The 6,305-nt window shown below is 38.7% G+C and overlaps 1 long non-coding RNA gene across 2 annotated transcripts in view; it reads left to right on the top strand.

Annotated features, from left to right (window-relative positions):
* The window catches only part of LOC126490672 (uncharacterized), an 11,025-nt gene extending 4,979 nt beyond the window's left edge, over positions 1–6,046 (top strand). The window contains exons 3-4 of one of the 2 annotated variants that reach the window (XR_007589215.1): positions 782–964; positions 5,721–6,046. This is a non-coding gene — a long non-coding RNA (uncharacterized lncRNA). Of the gene's footprint in view, positions 1–781; positions 965–5,585 lie in introns of both variants that reach the window. The other variant, XR_007589214.1, reaches the window with a different exon arrangement.
* Positions 6,047–6,305: the final 259 nt, after the last annotated feature.

The following is a 6,305-nucleotide window of genomic DNA, read 5'->3' as shown; positions in this document are numbered from 1 at the left end:
ACACACACACAGAGAGAGAGAGAGAGAGAGAGAGAGAGAGAGAGAGAGAGAGATTGAGAGAGACACAGAGAGAGAGACAGGGAGAGAGAGAGGCAGAGAGAGAGGGAGGGAGAGGTTACATAAGATTCATTCATTTCTGGGCAGTGATGAAAGAAACATTACAGTCCCCCATGAACTTTGAAGCAGGAAAGTCAAACAGAAAAGAGATCATTGGAGTCTGCAATCTCTAAAAACAAAATTAATAAGCTGGGAGAAAAAGAGACAATGTCAAATTGCTATCTATTTGATAGCAAATATTTTATCTCTTTTGGAGAAATAGCAGAAACCAAATGCTTGCTGATTTTAGTTATTGGTCAAATTAATATTTTTAACTGTTTATATCTCAAAAATTGGTGGCATTTTTTTTGTTAATTTTTGAACTGTATCTGTAATAGGAAACTGCTACTCCAGGCTGCTAGGATATATGAAAAGTATCTAAAAATAAGAGTCATAGTCTTTGCCTTCTATAATTGTGGGATGGTAACACTATGTGACTAGAAGGCATTATGAAGGGAAATGGCATACATACCAGTTGGTAGTATGAAATGGTTGCCATTTGTTGCAGAAGGGGGTGTGTTCTACCTAGCCATGGTTCAATGTTCACTTGGGTACAGGAAGATGAGGTTGCTAACTGGGATGTAGATTTTTTAATGTGTTTATTCATTTATTGTTCTTAATTTATTGGCCTTTTTCATGCAATTTGTTTTGATCATATTCTTTCCTCTATTTTCACTTCTCCCAGGTTCCTCTGTGGGCAATGACACTCACTGCCAGGACTGATGACTTGGGTTTATGTCCAGGTTCCAATTGTTAGAAGTTTAGGGTGTTTAGGACCTGGTAATTGAGGGAAGAATTCATCTGACCTGTTTGAAGTGAATCCAAGTCAATTTACAAGAATTCCTTGCATTCTATTCAGAAAACTGTGGTAAATATTTTTTTTTTTTTTTTTTTTTTTTGCACAATGAGTATCTTTGAGGTCTATAGTTAGAAAACAACAAAAGAGAATTTGAAATTTTGAGCTTGTGGTTATGATGGTAGTGGCAGCATTCTTCCAGAGCCAGAATAATTGTATTGATTAATGTTAAGGCAGTATATCCTTGGAATCCTAATATAATAGTAGCATAATGAGAGAGAGAGAAATCTGGAACATGTTTTATTCTTTTAAATGTCTCAAACCACTCGTCTTAGTCAACATTTAAGTCTTTTATCCTCAGACCTTTATAACTTGCACTTACACACCTTAGTAATTTTCATTTGCACATCTTAAAAAACCTTCTTAGACCCTAAGACATTTTTAAATCCTCACATCATAAGCTTTGTATCTTAAAATACTTTTATTTAAACTAAGGAATGGTAAGAAGTTATACTGACCTTTGTTTTGTGAGTTTATCTCTTTTCTGAGTCTGCTAATGAGATAAATTTTGCCTAGACTTGGCATTGGCTCAAAGGAGAGTGGGTCCTGTGACTTCAGTTTTACACAGAGAGCTGGGAAGGCAGATGAAGCCTTAGTAAAGCCGGCAATGCTACCAGTTGGGGGAAGGGAGGGAAAGCGGAGGCGGCGGTGGGGAAGAGACAGAAATCTTTAATAAATAAATAAATAAATAAATAAATAAATAAATAAATAAAAGAAATCTTGAGAAGGAAAAAGTTTTATCTGAGTTAATGCTTAAAAATTACAGACACTAATTTAATTGACTGCCTAGACAACCAACCACTCCCCAGGGTCCTCCATGGTCACTGAGGACAACATCAGTCTTCTGTTCTTAGTTCAAGCTAATCAAGCTTTAGAAGATCCTGTGGATTAGGAGCTTTTCTAGGCAATACTAGGCATTTGATTCCAGTGTCCCATCATCCATGGTCTGAAGACGGTCTTAACAGCAGCTTAGTTAAAAGACAGGTTTAATCAGTGACTAGTGCTGCCATTTATGAATCAAGTTCCAAGTGGAAGTTCTTCTGTACCCAGTCACCTGTTTTGGAGGAAGTGGGAGTAGTAGCAGAAGTTGATCTGTCTCTCTCTGTTATGAAAGTTTTTTTTTTTTTTTTTAGTTAAACATTTTAAATGCCATATACTCAATGTGTCTGAACATTTTAAGTCTGTCTATTGGGTATATCTGAGCAGTTACTTGTTAAAAACTGAACACTAATAACTGACTATAGTGATGGTCCCTCTTATAAACAGTTTATGGGAAAGACTTGGTGGTGTAAATCTCTAAGTTAGATTTAAAGTTAGTTTTTGTTAATCTGAAATAGATCTTATAACCTTAAATTTATATCATTATATACAATATATTTTAAAACAGAGTTAAGTCACATATACAGTGTGTTATGACAGATCTTACCATATATTTTTATCATCATTTAAAAGTACATACCAATTTAAAATATTTGAGACTTTTGTTTTTAGTCTAGAAGGAGATGAAATGAACAGAGCTCATTAAGACTGTTTAAATCATTTTAAACAATAATTATATGAACATATATGCACAGATGAATTTAAGCTGCACATGTACACACACAGAGTTAAAGCTAGTAAATTTATTTTTATATTTATAAAGTTAAATCAAAAGTCACAAGTATACACACACATATTAAACAGAAGTTGAGTAAAATAAGAAAGGGTGAACTGCCAGGATGTGGTGGTGCATGCCTGAGTCCTAGAGGCAGACAGATTTCTATGAGTTCAAAGTCAGCCTCACCTACAAGAGCTAGTTCCAGAACAACTAGGGTCTTACACAGAGAAACCCTGCCTCACAAAACAAACAAAAAAAAGAGAAAGAAAAGAAAGGGAGAACCAGTGTGTGCTGAGTGAGATGAAGCTTGCTTCTCCATCTCTGACTCCAACTTTGCAGATCCAGCTGCCATTGCTGAATGAAAGGTTCATTAGGGGTAAGAGAAAGCATATCTGTTACAGGTGCGTAGGGTTCTTGTATGAAATGAATGCCTCAGAGGGCATTGTCAAGACATACCATCACACAAATACGCCAGTCACAGCAGGGTGAGTGAAAGAGGAATTAAAGACAAAGGAACAAGAAGAAACTGGTTCTGCCTGGCAGGCATTTCTAAAGCAAAGCTAATGGTGTTAAGGCAGCTGGTGAGAAGTGGTGATGTAACTGGTGGTGGGGCCAGGCTGCTATGTGTGCAGCTAGGTTAGGGGTGGAACCTTCTGCAGCTCCCCCCTACTCCAGTCACCACCCCAGGGCTGAGTGGTACAGGGCGGTTGGTCACTTGATGGTCCTTAGTGAAAATGACAGTTAGGTTATCTGCCCTGCCCTTAGCCAAGATAGCCCCTTCCCATGTATTATAAAGTACCACAAACCACATGACTTTTTAGAGCAGTCATGAAAATTTTAAACAGACCCAATTAACAAGACAGACATACAAGACATTCAGAAACATATGCATGTGGCCAGATTATTAACACACATCTTTAAAACATATGCAGCTAGGTGGGAAAGAGGAACCCACCCCTACCCCTGACCTTGGCTGCAGCAGAAAGGGAAGTGGGAACAAAAGCAACAGCAAGCCAGGCAGGAAAAAGGGACCTGCCAAGTTGGGCTGGATGGTCTGGTGGCAGCTGTGGTAGAGCCATGACAAACAGAAGAGCCAGACATTTGAACAGAAGAATAAGATGCCTAGCAAAACAGACTGTTCCGAGGCAGAGGGAGGATCCCACCTAGAGACAGGCTAGGCCAATGGTGGGACACAGCAGGAGGCTTCTGTGGTGGTTGGGAGAGAGCCTTTTAGCATGGCTAGATCACACACCGGGAACAGACAGACAAGCAAGAGAAAAGGAACAGTGATCCAACTGTGAATCACAGGCAGAATGTTTGGTGCCAATAGGTAGCTTTGTGATGATTTCTGAATGGAGGGGGCATAGTGTCCATGATTGAGGTGGAGAAGATCCTAAGCCTACAATCTTCAACATTCCAGATACTAAGGAAGAAATGGATAGAAGACACAGACTACTTTTGGGATCAAGCAAAAGGCAGGGACCAGGGCTCTGAGCCTGAGACCATGGCTGCCCAATACTGGGTCTTACAAGTAAAGCCAGGATGTGAGAAACCAGAGCTGAGAAATGAATTCTCAGTCATAGAAACATAGTAATAGGGCCGGAGAAAGGGGGCTTACCAGACATGCCAGTGTTAGATGTACGACCCCAGTGAGCTTTTTGCTGGAAAAGTGAGAGAGACTGGCAAAAGTTGCAGGGTTTTAGTGGCAGGAAGAACTGCCAAGAGAGCCTGCCAAGTCTCAAGGCACCAGATATGATTGTTCTTCCAAGAGTACTAGGCAGATGAGAGCCAGAGGCCTCACTGTGGGGAAGCGACAAACACACCATGTAGGTAGAGTTTACGCAAGAGTTTTATTGAGATAAGGGAGTAGGGAGGGGAGAGACAGAAAGAGAAAGAAAGAGAGAAAAGAGAGAGGCAGAGACCTACTTGCTTCTTCAGAAGAACAAGAAGAAGAGTAAGAAGAGAGAGAAGAGGAGGAGTATCGCCTTTTGAAGATACAGGATACTGACAGCCTACACATAGGCTTGATGAATGTTAGCATATGGTAGATAAGAAGAATAAAGGAAGACACAAATCTGGGATGGTTACAAAAGAATACACAGATATACTGGATTGTGGAACACAAGTGTGGCATATCTATCTCTCTGGTGACCCCGGTGGCCTAACCTAATTATGATGTACAGATGTTCAAAGCATCATATTCTAATCTGTAAAACATACAGTTAGTGTTGCCATTTAAAAATGAATAAGCATAGAAACAGGCTGAAAGGCATAAGTGACTGGGCTAGAGATTATGTAGTCTTATTCCACAGTTATCTTCCATCAGCTCTCTTATCAACAGAATTGGAATGTCACTGACAATCGTAATCATATGGAGAAGAGAGGTCACTGCACAGGGAGGCACTTTTCAAATGACCTTGCCATGGCTGACATTTCTGCTCTCCTCCAAGTCTGAAATTCTTATTTAGGAGCAAAGGTCCACAGGGTTCTTTTCTAAGCAGGCCCAAAATTAGTCAAGTTTGTCTTTTGTAGAACATACAGGTTTTGAAGCAATGTTTAGTGTATAGGAGAGGAGAAAGAGATATAGAACCATGAGTAGGGACAAGCAGGTGACATCAATGCTCATCATAGGGAAAATAGGTATTTTTAATGAAACAGAAGAAAAGGTAAAGTTCTTTGTTGCTTTCCCCCCACTCCTTCCCTCCCTCTCTAAATCAATAGTCTAGTAACTGAATGTCCCTTCCCACAGAACAAAAGCAGGAACAGCATCAATATTCTGGCTATGGCCCTGGCCATTCTTCTTGAAAAATGTGCAAAGCTACTTGTTAAAGCCCTCTGATAATGAAAATGATGTTCTTCACATTACATAGATATTACTTATATAGTATAGTCTGATAAGCTGCAAAAATTCTTCTGCATTTCCTATTTGTATTCTAATCTTCCACATGTGGTTTAGAAATGTGACATATTGTTTCTGGCTTTCTGGCTAAAATATCTGAAAGAATGTGTAAGTTGATGTTATGTTTTGCTTTGTAGAATAAAGTCAAAACGTGGCTGCCTGCAACTTTGGGAGACTGCCTAAGATTTCTGAGTTCTTGGTTGTGATTGTTGGCCATTTGTTTCAAAGTCCAGAGATATGATAATAAATCTCAGTTGCCTACCATTTCCTAGATAATGACTTCTTCAGATAACAAGCTTTTCTGAGAACAGCCTGGCTACATACATGGATTGAATGGGAGGATCTACATTTTTTTATTGAAAGCAACCATCAATAAGAAACAAAGTGTACTTAATGATTTTAAAATGCAAAATCAAAGGATTTGTCCCATAAGCAGGACCTTATAGTGAGTATCTTTTCTGGAACATTCTACTTCTTTGAAGGAGGGCTTTTGGTTTCTGTTCTAAATTAGTAGGAAATTACATTATTTGAAAAGATACCATTTAAGTTGGTGTACCCCAGCATATATTTGAACAAATTGCTACTGTTTCATTATGTTCCAAGCTATAAATACCAGTCTCAAAAACAAAAACCTAGGCAAATATAACATGGAAATAAATGTTTAGTTAAAAACAAGTGATTCCTGTACCTACTTCTTTTTTGTGTGTAAACGTGGATTTGCTAAGCAGGAACAAAATAACTGTATCTGACTGAATACTAAGTTTCAGGTAACACATATATTATTTATCACATTATGGAATTCTTAAACATAACTTTTGCATCAGATCAGAACACAGAAATCCAGATTGAAACTGAGT

Source organism: Alexandromys fortis, unplaced genomic scaffold (genome assembly GCF_014885135.2).
Source record: "Alexandromys fortis isolate MF-2015 unplaced genomic scaffold, M_Fortis_MF-2015_v1.1 scaffold_184, whole genome shotgun sequence".
Classification (NCBI taxonomy): domain Eukaryota; kingdom Metazoa; phylum Chordata; class Mammalia; order Rodentia; family Cricetidae; genus Alexandromys; species Alexandromys fortis.
Note: the sequence above shows the minus strand (reverse complement) of the source record. Positions and strands in the feature narration are given on the sequence as shown.